This window comes from Hyla sarda, chromosome 3, assembly GCF_029499605.1.
Source record: "Hyla sarda isolate aHylSar1 chromosome 3, aHylSar1.hap1, whole genome shotgun sequence".
Taxonomy (NCBI): domain Eukaryota; kingdom Metazoa; phylum Chordata; class Amphibia; order Anura; family Hylidae; genus Hyla; species Hyla sarda.
Genome location: NC_079191.1, coordinates 22123871 through 22138540, shown reverse-complemented (window position 1 = coordinate 22138540; position 14670 = coordinate 22123871). Strand labels below are relative to the sequence as shown.

At 44.6% G+C, this 14670-nt stretch overlaps 6 non-coding genes across 6 annotated transcripts; all 6 read left to right on the top strand.

Moving 5' to 3' along the window:
• The first annotated feature begins 9560 nt into the window (after nucleotides 1–9560).
• TRNAR-UCU (transfer RNA arginine (anticodon UCU)) lies at nucleotides 9561–9646 on the top strand. Its single transcript is given in 2 exon segments — nucleotides 9561–9597; nucleotides 9611–9646. It is a non-coding gene; the product is annotated as a tRNA-Arg (tRNA).
• A 488-nt stretch (nucleotides 9647–10134) lies between these two features.
• On the top strand, nucleotides 10135–10220 carry TRNAR-UCU (transfer RNA arginine (anticodon UCU)). Its single transcript is given in 2 exon segments — nucleotides 10135–10171; nucleotides 10185–10220. It is a non-coding gene; the product is annotated as a tRNA-Arg (tRNA).
• An 843-nt stretch (nucleotides 10221–11063) lies between these two features.
• TRNAR-UCU (transfer RNA arginine (anticodon UCU)) lies at nucleotides 11064–11149 on the top strand. The gene is given in 2 exon segments: nucleotides 11064–11100; nucleotides 11114–11149. It is a non-coding gene; the product is annotated as a tRNA-Arg (tRNA).
• A 657-nt stretch (nucleotides 11150–11806) lies between these two features.
• TRNAR-UCU (transfer RNA arginine (anticodon UCU)) lies at nucleotides 11807–11892 on the top strand. The gene is given in 2 exon segments: nucleotides 11807–11843; nucleotides 11857–11892. It is a non-coding gene; the product is annotated as a tRNA-Arg (tRNA).
• Nucleotides 11893–13221: 1329 nt separating this feature from the next.
• TRNAR-UCU (transfer RNA arginine (anticodon UCU)) lies at nucleotides 13222–13307 on the top strand. The gene is given in 2 exon segments: nucleotides 13222–13258; nucleotides 13272–13307. It is a non-coding gene; the product is annotated as a tRNA-Arg (tRNA).
• A 1121-nt stretch (nucleotides 13308–14428) lies between these two features.
• TRNAR-UCU (transfer RNA arginine (anticodon UCU)) lies at nucleotides 14429–14514 on the top strand. The gene is given in 2 exon segments: nucleotides 14429–14465; nucleotides 14479–14514. It is a non-coding gene; the product is annotated as a tRNA-Arg (tRNA).
• The last annotated feature ends 156 nt before the right edge of the window (nucleotides 14515–14670 follow it).

The window sequence follows — 14670 nt, the reverse complement described above, 5'->3', positions numbered from 1 at the left end:
GTTGACATTTGCATCAAGCATGTATTTAGCTACTGCTAAACTTCAAAAAATTACAGGCCCAAGGCCAGAAGCATCAGTTTCCCCCAGATTAGGAGCATAGTTGTCCCCCAGAGTAGGAGCATATTTGTCCCCCAGATTAGGAGCATAGTTGTCCCCCAGATTAGGCAGCATAGATGTCCCCCAGATTAGGCAGTATAGATGTCCCCCAGATTAGGCAGCATAGATGTCCCCCAGATTAGGCAGCATAGATGTCCCCCAGATTAGGCAGCATAGATGTCCCCCAGATTAGGAGCATACTTGTCCCACAGATTAGGCAGCATAGATGTCCCACAGATTAGGCAGCATAGATGTCCCCCAGATTAGGAGCATACTTGTTCCCCAGATTAGGCAGCATAGATGTCCCCCAGATTAGGAGCATAGTTGGCCCCCCAGATTAGGAGCATAGTTGTCCCCCAGATTAGGAAGCATAGATGTCCCCCAGATTAGGAGCATAGTTGTACCCCAGATTAGGCAGCATAGATGTGCCCCAGATTAGGCAGCATAGATGTCCCCCAGATTAGGCAGCATAGATGTCCCCCAGATTAGACAGCATAGATGTCCCCCAGATTAGGAGCATACTTGTCCCCCAGATTAGGCAGCATAGATGTTCCCCAGATTAGGAGCATACTTGTCCCCAAGATTAGGCAGCATAGATGTCCCACAGATTAGGCAGCATAGTTGTCCTCCAGTCAGCGCGGGCCGGTCAGAGCCAATCAAAAGGCCGTATATGGCAAGCGGGCCATACAATGCCCAGGTCTGCCCCAGAGGGTTTCATAACCAACCATAATAGAGAAATTTTTGTTGTAGGAGCATGGTCAATCTACTCCGAGTCATCTGGCATTGGTGGCTGGAAATCCTGGCTGATCCATCCCTGATTCATCTTGAGAAACGTCAGTCTCTCCACATTTTTAGTGGACAGACGAGTTCGCCTTGGGGTTACTATGGCCCCGGCCGCACTAAACACCCGCTCTGATGGCACACTACTGGCCGGGCAGGACAGCTTTTACAGGGCAAACTCTGTTAGTTGTGGCCATAAATCAAGTTTGGCAGCCCAGAAGTCCAGCGGATCTTCAATGGTTGTTGGCATGGCCATGTCAAGGTATGCCACCACCTGCTGGTTCAGGTCCTGCTCCATGTCTACCTGCTGCTGATGAGTTGCTTCACTATGCGGGTGAAGAAAGCTACTCATCAGCGACTGTAGACTCAGGCTGCTGCTGATTGAGCTGGTACTGCTCCTGCCACCCCTCCCCTCCCCAGCAGCCATGGCAGTGGAAGGTGAGCGCAGAGGGCCCCCCGAGTCAGACCTGCGAGTGGATGGACCATGTGGCCGATAGGCATCAGCCAACTGACTACGTAGAAACTCTCTGTAGTAGGTCAGTTTGTCCTCCCTCTCAGTGGGTGTCAAAAAGGTCCCCATTTTGGGACGGTAGCAAGGGTCTAATAAGGTGGAGATCCAGAAGTCATCCCGCTGACGAATTTTGACAATTCGGGGGTCACTACGCAAGCAACTGAGCATACATCGTGCCATTTGCGCCAGTGACTCGGAGGGACTCCATCTCCACTGCATACTGCCAAGGTGTGTCTGGGTCCTCTGTCTCAACTTCCTCATAACCCTCCAGCTCCTCTGGCTGCTCCTGCTCCTCCTCTCCTGTCCGAAGACTAGAAACACCGGCCATCTCATCCAACCTAAACTGTGCTCCGCTCTGCCCCTCATCATCCTCCTCCTCCAGTTCAGCCCCCACAGGGCCCATGTAGCCTTGAGATGTAGGTGCAACGTCTCCATTGCCGTGACCAGCCATGGTTTCAATAATTTGTTGTAGGAAATGTAGGAGTGGAATTACGTCGTTCATGGCATAATCCAGGCGACTCACAAATAATGTGGCTTCCTCAAAGGGCCTCAGCAAACGGCAGGTGTCACGTATGAGCTGCCACTGGTTCACATTGAAGTTACACAGTGGAGTACTCCTATCTGGTTGGATCATCAAGAAATCGGTGATGGCTTTTCTTTGTTCGTAAAGTCTGTCCAACATATGGAGGGTGGAATTCCAATGTGTGGCAACGTCACAAATAAGACTATGTTGTGGGATACCGTTCTGACGCTGCAGCTCAAGGAAGGTGTGCTTGGCGGTGTACGAGTGGCTGAAGTGCATGCACAGTTTCCTTGTCATTTTCAGGATGTTTTGCAAATAGGGCGAAGACTTGAGGAAGCGCTTGACAACCAGATTCAACACGTGTGCCATGCAGGGAGCATGTTTCACACTTCCTTGTCACAGCGCGGACACGATGTTCTTCCCGTTGTCGGTCACCATGGTTCCCATTTCCAGATTTTGTGGAGTAAGCCATACTCGGATTTCTTTACGAATGAACTTTAGCAGTTCCTCCCGTGTGACTCCGTTCGCTAAGGCAAACCATGTGAAGAACAGCTTGACACCGCCGTGCCGAGGACACGGTGGAGGATGAGGAGGCGGCGTCACACACTGTAACAGGACCAACTGCCTGTGAGCGAGAGCGTGGAGGAGGAAGCGGTGTCACCTGTCCAAGTTGCTGTTGTGGCTGTGCAGGAACCACATTTACCCAGTGAGCCGTAAAAGACAAGTAATGTCCCTGCCCGTAGTTACAGCTCCACACATCGGCGCTGCCGTGCACTTTTGAACACACTGACAGGCTAAAGGATTGGCCCACCGTCTCTTGTACAAACTTATGCAGGGCTGGTACTGCCTTCTTCGCAAAGAAATAACGGCTTGGGACTCTCCACCTCGGCTCGGCACAAGCCATCAATTCTCTGAAAGGTGCAGAGTCCACCACTTGAAAAGGGAGGGACTGCAACACCAGCAACTTGGACAGGAGCACATTCAACTTCTGCGCCGTTGGATGAGTGGGCGCATACTGTTGTCTCCTGGACATGGCTTCGCCAATAGATTGTTGGTGGAATGGCTGACTAAAAGCGGGAGAAGCAGGAGCGACAGATGGAGGGTTTGACACACAGCTCCCTTCGGCTGAGGTGGTGGAGCCTTGGCTGGATGAAGGAGGGAGTGGATGGCCACTGTGCGATGCAGCAGGCTGGACCACTACATCGGAGCCACGGTTCTCCCAGACCGCTTTATGGTGGCGAAGCATTTGTTGACGCAGGGCCGCGGTGCCGACATTGGGACCCTGGCCACGCTTCACCTTCTGCCGACAGATCTTGCATGTGGCTACGTGAACCTCCTCCGGATGCCTTATGAAAAACTTCCACACCGCCGAGTAGCTGATTTTCCCACCCGCAGTCCGCACTAATGGACTGCTACTGGCGCCGTCTCCAGGAACCCCTGTTCCACTACCTCCCGGAAAGGTAGGCTGCCGCGAATCAGGTGGTCTCCGTCGGGCACGTTTGGCTCCTGAATTTCCACTACTGCCACCACGCTAACTGCCAACTGTGCTACCGCCTTGCTGCCTCAAGGGCAACCTGCAACTCTCTTCTCCTGATGATGATGAAGCCCCTTCTGCACCCGACTCCCAATTGCGATCAGTTTCATCATCATTAGCAGTTGTGTGCACGTCACTGATGTTCTCCTCAGGTTCCCCAACAGTGTCTCCTCCCCTTCTTGGCTGTCCTGTAGCTGCTGACTGTGCTCTATTAAATCGTCCTCAGTAAATAGTGGAGCTGAACCCACAGCATAAGATACTTTTTTAGGCGAGGGAACATCATAGGACAGAGGCAATGGGAGGACAGGGACTGCTCCCGGGCCATGCCAACTGAGGGTTGTGTCTGAGGAACCCACCGACTGTTGACTGGGGGTGTCAGATGTCACTTGTCATGATGTGGATGAGCGTGTTAACCAATCCACGACAGCAGATGGGTTGCTGGTGGAGACACGACCGCTGGCTGATAAAGGGAGCTCAGGCCTCTCGCTGCGACTCCTGCTGCCACTCGCCCCAAGTCTGCTGCCAACTCTGCCTGAAGTATTTAGGCCTCTGCCACTCCTCTGTGCACATCCTGGCACTTCTCTGCCTGACATACTCAGTGCGTTTATGAGGGTATTACAATACGCTACACTACTCTTTAAGCAGTATTTGTCCAGCAGGTGATTACTTACGGCTGTCCTTGAACAGTATGTAGGCCCTTGACAGATTAACAGGTACTAGATGGTACAATACGTGGATGTACCTATGCGGTATGCATTGATGAGGGCAGTAATATGCCTAACTATTAGCAGAAAAAACTCTGTATTTTTGTAAAACACCAGCTGGTGGATACTATGGTTTGGACTTTGACGGTATGGAGCACCTGGACAGCTTAACAGGTACTAAATGGTACTATACTTGCATGTACCTATGCGGTATGCACTGATGAGGGCAGTTATTTATGCATAACTATACGCAGAAAAAACTATTTAAAAAAAAAAAGACAGTGAATAGTATTGTTTGGACTTGCACCGTATGTAGCCAGCCCCTTGACAGATGAACTGGTACAAAATGGTACAAATGCACTACAGTCCAATGAACAATCACGTATTTCTGAACAGGAGAAGGACCCAACAGTGCAGCACCACAAAAAAACCTAAATTGCATTCTGTCACACAATTCTGAGCAGCAGAAGATTTGTGGAGCAAATAAAAATAAACTCAATTGGGCTGAAAAATTAGGAGATGAGATGCTTCAGAAAGTTCAGGCAGCTTGTTGATCTGTATGAGGCAGCTGACAGCTATCTGCCCCTCTCTGCTGCAATTTCTCAATAACGTGAATAGGAGGTTTAGCAATCAATGATCCTTCTCAGAGTAACAGCACAGCACTCTGCACTCCTGCCTTTCCCTAATGCTGATGTGACTAGCAGTTGCAGTGTAACACTGTGGTATGAGCTATTCACACACACGCAGTCCCGTCCTCTCCATCTGATTGCATAGACGAAATGAAGAGAGGAAAGGTGTCTGCTGATTATATAGGGCCTGTGACATCACAGGGGTCAGTGAACACTGATAGGCTGCATCTCACATGTGATTCAGGGTCAGCCCGCCTACTTTCATTCCCGCCGCTGTTTCCCACCCTCCCATAATCCCCTGCCCCATGTGGATCCGCCATCTTAGCTCTCCAATAGCCTGGAACGCTGTAAAATGGAGTTTAAGGAAGCGATTTGCACGATAGAATCACGGCGATATTCGCATTCGTTGCAAATTGAATTTTTCATGATATTCGTAATGAATTCGGGTTCGTCAACTTCGATTTGCTCATCTCTAATCACTACTGTTACCTACATCAACATTGCTGTTCCATTCAAGAGATTTCTTTCTTAACATTTCCCCCTTTACATTCCTTGCAGCTAGGTATGAGAACACGTTCATTCAGTAATTTGGTCCTCATAGGTACACCGCTGCATTCGTTTACAACTATTTCTCTTTTGTCCTCCCTAGCACCTCCTACCCTCCACTTTAACCACAGGAGAACATCACCGAAACTGTAGGAGACCTTCATTACTCTCAGGGACAATGAGTAACACTGATATAGTTTTTTAACTGTTTTTAATTGTTTCATTTTTTGTCCATAATTTTTTGTCCACTATTTATTCATAAATACTATCACTATTTATAGCGCCGGTATTGTTCTATTATCATTTTAAATATACAATCTGTTAGAGCAGAGTGGGGTCCAGAAGGAAGGACTCCAGCGCTGAAAAAGACCGAAGCATCCCCATTGGGTATGCTTCAGTCTTTTGCAGCACTGGAGTCCTTCCTTCAGGAGCCCACTCTGCTCTAACAGATTGTTTATTTAGTTCAAATCAAATTGAGAGAAGTGCTCTAGTTTTGTTTCATTGTAACAAGCTGTTTGCACTTTGCAGATACATTTGTGCACAATGAAGAACGGCTTGTTACAATGAAACAAAACTAGAGCACTTCTCTCAATTTGATTTGAACTAAATAAACGATCTGTTAGAGCAGAGTGGGCTCCTGAAGGAAGGACTCCAGCGCTGCAAAAGACCGAAGCATCCCTCTCCATACAACAAATTCACCTGACTCATTCATATTTTCCACCCAGAGCTGTGATTGGCCGGATGGTTGCAGCCAATCACAGCTCTGAGGGAAATATGAATGAATGAGTGGCCGGAGTATAGAACAGAGATGCAAGTGCTGTATACAGCCGCTCCATCTCTGCAATACACAGGACGATCACATTGGGTGTCAGTAGTGATACCAGCTGTGATCTCTTCTTACCTGCAGGTACTACAACTCCCAACATGGAGCACACTCTTCTCCATGCTGGGAGATGTAGTATCTGCATTAATAGAGAGATCGCAGTGAGTGTAACTTCTGACACCCGCTGCGATCTGTCTATTAATGCAGGTACTACAGCTCCTAGCATGGAGCAGAGTGTGCTCCATGTTGGGAGTTGTAGTACCTGCAGTTACAGAAATATCACATTGGATGTCACTCCTGACACCCGCAGTGATCCTCCTGTATAATGTATAGATGTGGCCGGCCGCTCTCCTATGGTCCCCTGCACTGCCATATAAATACATATTCCGATTTCCCACAGAGAGCTGTGATTGTCTGGAACCATCTGGCCAATCCCAGCTCTCTGTGGGAAATCGGAATGTGCATATATACGGCAGTGCAGGGGACCATAGGAGAGCGGCTGCATCTATACATTATACTGGAGGATTACTGCGATCTGTCTATTAATGCAGATACTACAGCTCCCAGCATGGAGCAGAGTGTGCTCCATGTTGGGAGTAGTAGTACTTGCAGGTAAGAACAGATCACATCGGGTATCACTACTGACACTCGCTGTGATTGTCCTGTGTATTGCAGAGATGGAGTGGCTGTATACAGCACTCCCATCTCTTCTCTATACTCCGGCCACTCATTCATTCATATTTTCCTCAGGGCTGCAACCATCTGGCCAATCACAACTCTGGGTGGAAAATATGAATGAGTGATGTTCTATTCACTGGCCAGAGTATAGAGCAGATATGTGGGCGCTGTATAAAGCCGCTTCGCTTCTCTGCTATATTTTGGACGATCACATTGTGTGTCACGACTAACACCCGGGGCGATATGTCTCATAATAATTGCCGTGGGAACATTTTTAATTCATAAAACGGCAGACTTAATTGGATAATTGCCGCTTAGAACGTTGGGACCCTAAATGTTCTAAACGGCAATTATCCAAATAAGTCTGCGGATTTATGAATAAAAAATGTTTCCACGGCAATAACTATTCATTTCATTGACCTACTAACCCAGTTCAGAAAAAAAGGAGGGATTTAAAAAATGAAAGAACTGAAATATAGGTTATCGCTTGTTTGCCAACGAACCAGGGGGCCTCCAGCTGTTGCAAAACTGCAACTCCCAGCATGCTCAGACAGCCTTTGCTGTCAGGGCATGCTGGGTGGGTGTTCTAGTTTTGCAACAGCTGGAGGCACCCTGGTAACAGTAACAGAAACACTGTGTTAGCGCAAGTGTCATGACATGTTATACATAAATCACCTGACAATCAAACACATCGATCAAACACATCAATCATTCATGCAGCATTCATTCATTCATTCAACAGTACATCATGTATTAATAAATTGAAAAAGATTAAGGAATTGTGAGATGTACTCAATCTGGTGTGGTGACTGAGAACTTCAGTCTGGGTATAATCTCCTGTGTACCTTGATTAAACAGAAAATTCGTAAAGGTAAATGGGGGTGACTGGTTCTCAAGGTCTTGAGTGTGATAGAAATGTGTTATATGGTTTTGTCTGTGAATATGTAATGATGATAGTGGTGTTTATGAATAATTAAAGAGGGTGATGATAGGTGTTTGTATAAACTTGAGGGTATGTATATATGTAATGAATAATTAAGAGGGTGATGATATGTGTTCCTGTATAAACTGGAGAATCGGTATGTAATGATCAGTGTATATGGGAGAGAGGGAAAAGTATGGGGGGGGAAAGTATCTTGATAGGTGTTTGTGAATGATTGGAGAGGGTGATGGAAAGTGTTACTGTATAAATTGGAGAATATGTATATAATGAATATTTGTATACAATGATAGGTGTTTCTGAATAAACTGCAGGATGTGTGTGTATATATTGATCAGTGTATATGGGAGAGAAAAGTACAGGGGAGAAGGAAATGATTGAAGAAGAAAGTGGAAAGGGGGGATGGTGAAAGAGAGATAGAGGATGGTGAAAATAAAGGAAAAGTCTCTTACTTGGATAGATAAAAGCGTAATTTATTTGTAATTTAATAATATAAAACAGGAAAAAATGCTGGGCCATAGCGCTTATACTTTCCAATGCATATAAAACAGTTAAAATAATTCATGAATGTAATTCATAACAAGGTCAGTAGATGAAAAGCACTAAATAGTTATACAATGTGCAATAGTAGGTAAAGGAACCCGGTCCTGCGACCGCAAGGTATAACAGCCAAGTCAATTGCTCTCGGTATGGCGACCGTAGAGATGTATGAAATAGTCAAGTAGTCCACGGTGCTGCGACCGTATGCCAGAAGGAAGAAACAAAGTCACAATGTAGCGGTACTGCGACCGCGGTTGGTAGAACAATTCAATGGGACACAGTGTGTCAATGTGTCAATGTTGCGAGGGTGCGTGCTGTCTCTAACAGAGTGAGGGAGCCATGGATTGGCAGTGGGCCAAAAGGAGGAAGCTCCAGCGGTTGCAAGGCTGGGTAGTGGAAAGGGGGAAGAAATATCTTGTGATACTATGTACCTCTCACCCGGTCACTCCTATGGACTTTGCGATGTCGGTCCTCACTCTGGAAACAAAGCAGCTTGTTTGTGGCTGTCTGCGGTCACTGGTGCTCGGCTTCTCCTCGTGTCGCTGAGCGTGTTGGGCGCATAAGGGAATCCTGGCGCGCTGTGATGATCCTGTGGTTCTGTGATTGAGCTGGTGATGATAGTGCTTGCAATGGTGTCTACTGCCTTAAGACTAGACGCGTTTCGGACCCTCTAGGTCCGTCCTCAGTAGTCACTGAGGACGGACCTAGAGGGTCTGTGGCTCTGAAGGGCAGAGGCTCTGTGGCACAATTGGAACACATTGGACCTCCAGTGAGAGGCAGTGATACAAAGGCTGTGGGTTCAAGTCCCACCAGCATTGAGCCCTACTTCAAACAGGCAAAAGAATGAAATGGCCAAGGAAAAACTGGTGAAGTAACAAAGGTCTGCTGATGCTGTCCTGCACAGTAGGCCCATCTTTTCATTGGACTTCTAGCAAAGAGTAGTGACTCTAAGGTTGTGGGTTCGAGTCCCACCAGAGGCTTTTTTATATGCTTGGCTTAAGTGTTAAGAGCACTGGTCTTCAGTTAAAACCTCACTGAGGCTTAATTATTAGTATGGACTCGAAACCACAACCTTTGAATCACTGCCTCTCACTAGAAAACATACGGCTCTGTGTCCTTTTTTAAAGTTAAGGGTTCAAAGCACTGGTCTTAAGTTAAAACCTCACTAAGGATTAAATATTAGTATGGACTAGAGGAAAAATCCAGTGTTGTCGACATTTCGAAAGTCTTTTATTGCATACAACACGAGAACGTGTGGCTCTGTGGCGCAATGGATAGCGCATTGGACTTCTAGTGAGAGGCAGTGATTCAAAGGTCGTGGGTTCGAGTCCCACCAGAGTCAAGTTTTGTGTCGTTAAGTCCTAGGACTCCTTAGAACAGGCAAAAAAGAATGAAATGGCTAAGGAAAAAATTGATGAAGTAACAAAGGTCTGCTGATGCTGTCCTTTACAGTAGGATCGTCGTTTCATTGGACTCCTGGCGAAGAGTAGTGATTCAAAGGTTGTGGGTTCAAGTCCCACCAAAGATTTTTTTTTTCAAATGTACAGAAAATCATTTTCTATATGCTTGGCTTAAGGGTTAAGAGCACTGGTCTTCTGTTAAAACCTCACTAAGGCTTAATTATTAGTATGGACTAGTAGAACAACCCAGTGATTTTTTTTGTTTCAAATGTGACAGAAAATCATTTTCTATATGTTTGGATTAAGGGTTAAGAGCACTGGTTTTCAGTTAAAACCTCACTAAGGCTTAATTATTAGTATGGACTAGAGGAAAAATCCAGTGTTGTCGACATTTCGAAAGACTTTTATTGCATCCAACATTAGAACGTGTGGCTCTGTGGCGCAATGGATAGCGCATTGGACTTCTAGTGAGAGGCAGTAATACAAAGGTTGTGGGTTCGAGTCCCACCAGAGTCAAGTTTTGTGTCGTTAAGTCTTAGGCCTCCTTAGAACAGGCAAAAAATAATGAAATGGCTAAGGAAAAACTAATGAAGTAACAAAGGTTTGCTAATGCTGTCCTGTACAGTTGGATTGTCATTTCATTGGACTCCTGGCGAAGAGTAGTGATTCAAAGGTTGTGGGTTCGAGTCCCACCAGAGTCAAGTTTTGTGTCGTTAAGTCTTAGGCCTCCTTAGAACAGGCAAAAAATAATGAAATGGCTAAGGAAAAACTGATGAAGTAACAAAGGTTTGCTAATGCTGTCCTGTACAGTAGGATTGTCATTTCATTGGACTCCTGGCGAAGAGTAGTTATTCAAAGGTTGTGGGTTAGAGTATCACCAGAGATTTTTTTTGTTTCAAATGTGACAGAAAATCATTTTCTGCATGCTTTGCTTAAGGGTTAAGAGCACTGGTCTTCTGTCAAAACCTCACTAAGGCTTAATTATTAGTATGGACTAGTAGAACAACCCAGTGTTGTTGATATTTCGGAAGACAAGAAAATAAAACTAAAACAGACTTGGCAAAACCAGGCTACAAAGTTAAGGCTACAGAGCACTGGTCTTGAGGTAAAACTTTCCTAGGGCTCAAACACTAGAATGGACTAGTAGAACATCTTAGCGTTGTTGACCTTTCGGAGGACTTGAATTGTATCCAGTTAGAAAACGTACGGCTCTGTGTCCTTTTTTTAAAGTTAAGGGTTCAAAGCACTGGTCTTGAGTTAAAACCTCACTAAGGATTAAATATTAGTATGGACTAGAGGAAAAATCCGGTGTTGTCGACATTTCGAAAGACTTTTATTGCATCCAACATGAGAACGTGTGGCTCTGTGGCGCAATGGATAGCGCATTGGACTTCTAGTGAGAGGCAGTGATTCAAAGGTTGTGGGTTCGAGTCCCACCAGAGTCGTGTTTTGTGTCGTTAAGTCCTAGGCCTCCTTAGAACAGGCAAAAAATAATGAAATGGCTAAGGAAAAACTGATGAAGTAACAAAGGTTTGCTAATGCTGTCCTGTACAGTAGGATTGTCATTTCATTGGACTCCTGGCGAAGAGTAGTGATTCAAAGGTTGTGGGTTCGAGTCCCACCAGAGCTTTTTTTTGTTTCAAATGTGACAGAAAATCATTTTCTATATGCTTGGCTTAAGGGTTAAGAGCACTGGTCTTCAGTTAAAACCTCTCTAAGGCTTAATTGTTAGTATGGACTAGTAGAACAACCCAGTGTTGTTGATATTTCGAAAGACAATAAAATAAAACTAAAACAGACTTGGCAAAATCAGGCTACAAAGTTAAGGCTACAGAGCACTGGTCTTGAGGTAAAACTTTCCTAGGGCTCAAATACTAGAATGGACTGGTAGAACATCTTAGTGTTGTTGACCTTTCGGAGGACTTGAATTGTATCCAGTTAGAAAACGTACGGCTCTGTGTCCTTTTTTAAAGTTAAGGGTTCAAAGCACTGGTCTTGAGTTAAAACCTCACTAAGGATTAAATATTAGTATGGACTAGAGGAAAAATCCAGTGTTGTCGACATTTCGAAAGACTTTTATTGCATCCAACATGAGAACGTGGGGCTCTGTGGCGCAATGGATAGCGCATTGGACTTCTAGTGAGAGGCAGTGATTCAAAGGTTGTGGGTTCGAGTCCCACCAGAGTCATGTTTTGTGTCGTTAAGTCCTAGGCCTCCTTAGAACAGGCAAAAAATAATGAAATGGCTAAGGAAAAACTGATTAAGTAACAAAGGTTTGCTAATGCTGTCCTGTACAGTAGGATTGTCATTTCATTGGACTCCTGGCGAAGAGTAGTGATTCAAAGGTTGTGGGTTCGAGTCCCACCAGAGCTTTTTTTTGTTTCAAATGTGACAGAAAATCATTTTCTATATGCTTGGCTTAAGGGTTAAGAGCACTGGACTTCAGTTAAAACCTCACTAAGGCTTAATTGTTAGTATGGACTAGTAGAACAACCCAGTGTTGTTGATATTTCGGAAGACAATAAAATAAAACTAAAACAGACTTGGCAAAATCAGGCTACAAAGTTAAGGCTACAGAGCACTGGTCTTGAGGTAAAACTTTCCTAGGGCTCAAATACTAGAATGGACTAGTTGAACATCTTAGCGTTGTTGACCTTTCAGAGGACTTGAATTGTATCCAGTTAGAAAACGTATGGCTCTGTGTCCTTTTTTAAAGTTAAGGGTTCAAAGCACTGGTCTTGAGTTAAAACCTCAGTAAGGATTAAATATTAGTATGGACTATGTGGCGCAATGGATAGCACATTGGACTTCTAGTGAGAGGCAGTGATTCAAAGGTTGTGGGTTCGAGTCCCACCAGAGTCGAGTTTTGTGTCGTTAAGTCCAAGGCCTCCTTAAAACAGGCAAAAAATAATGAAATGGCTAAGGAAAAACTGATGAAGTAACAAAGGTTTGCTAATGCTGTCCTGTACAGTAGGATTGTCATTTCATTGGACTCCTGGCGAAGAGTAGTGATTCAAAGGTTGTGGGTTAGAGTCCCACCAGAGATTTTTTTTTGCAAATGTAAAGAAAATCATTTTCTGTATGCTTTGCTTAAGGGTTAAGAGCACTGGTCTTCTGTTAAAACCTCACTAAGGCTTAATTATTAGTATGGACTAGTAGAACAACCCAGTGTTGTTGATATTTCGGAAGAAAAGAAAATAAAACTAAAACAGACTTGGCAAAACCAGGCTACAAAGTTAAGGCTACAGAGCACTGGTTTTGAGGTAAAACTTTCCTAGGGCTCAAATACTAGAATGGACTAGTTGAACATCTTAGCGTTGTTGACCTTTCAGAGGACTTGAATTGTGTCCAGTTAGAAAACGTATGGCTCTGTGTCTTTTTTTAAAGTTAAGGGTTCAAAGCACTGGTCTTGAGTTAAAACCTCACTAAGGATTAAATATTAGTATGGACTAGAGGAAAAAAAACAGTGTTGTCGACATTTCGAAAGACTTTTATTGCATCCAACATGAGAACGTGTGGCTCTGTGGCGCAATGGATAGCGCATTGGACTTCTAGTGAGATTCAGCGATTCAAAGGTTGTGGGTTCGAGTCCCACCAGAGTCGAGTTTTGTGTCGTTAAGTCCAAGGCCTCCTTAAAACAGGCAAAAAAGAATGAAATGGCTAAGGAAAAATTGATGAAGTAACAAAGGTCTGCTGATGCTGTTCTTTACAGTAGGATCGTCATTTCATTGGACTCCTGGCGAAGAGTAGTGATTCAAAGGTTGTGGGTTCGAGTTCCACCAGAGATTTTTTTTGTTTCAAATGTGACAGAAAATCATTTTCTATATGCTTGGCTTAAGGGATAAGAGCACTGGTCTTCAGTTAAAACCTCTCTAAGGCTTAATTGTTAGTATGGACTAGTAGAACAACCCAGTGTTGTTGATATTTCGGAAGACAATAAAATAAAACTAAAACAGACTTGGCAAAATCAGGCTACAAAGTTAAGGCTACAGAGCACTGGTCTTGAGGTAAAACTTTCCTAGGGCTCAAATACTAGAATGGACTGGTAGAACATCTTAGCGTTGTTTAGTTTAGTTTTATTAGTCCTAGGCCTCCTTAGAACAGGCAAAAAATAATGAAATGGCTAAGGAAAAACTGATGAAGTAACAAAGGTTTGCTAATGCTGTCCTGTACAGTAGGATTGTCATTTCATTGGACTCCTGGCGAAGAGTAGTGATTCAAAGGTTGTGGGTTCGAGTCCCACCAGAGCTTTTTTTTGTTTCAAATGTGACAGAAAATCATTTTCTATATGCTTGGCTTAAGGGTTAAGAGCACTGGACTTCAGTTAAAACCTCACTAAGGCTTAATTGTTAGTATGGACTAGTAGAACAACCCAGTGATGTTGATATTTCGGAAGACAATAAAATAAAACTAAAACAGACTTGGCAAAATCAGGCTACAAAGTTAAGGCTACAGAGCACTGGTCTTGAGGTAAAACTTTCCTAGGGCTCAAATACTAGAATGGACTAGTAGAACATCTTAGCGTTGTTGACCTTTCGGAGGACTTGAATTGTATCCAGTTAGAAAACGTACGGCTCTGTGTCCTTTTTTTAAAGTTAAGGGTTCAAAGCACTGGTCTTGAGTTAAAACCTCACTAAGGATTAAATATTAGTATGGACTAGAGGAAAAATCCAGTGTTGTCGACATTTCGAAAGACTTTTATTGCATCCAACATGAGAACGTGTGGCTCTGTGGCGCAATGGATAGCGCATTGGACTTCTAGTGAGAGGCAGTGATTCAAAGGTTGTGGGTTCGAGTCCCACCAGAGTCGTGTTTTGTGTCGTTAAGTCCTAGGCCTAAGTTAAGGCTACAGAGCACTGGTCTTGAGGTAAAACTTTCCTAGGGCTCAAATACTAGAATGGACTAGTAGAACATCTTAGCGTTGTTGACCTTTCGGAGGACTTGAATTGTATCCAGTTAGAAAACG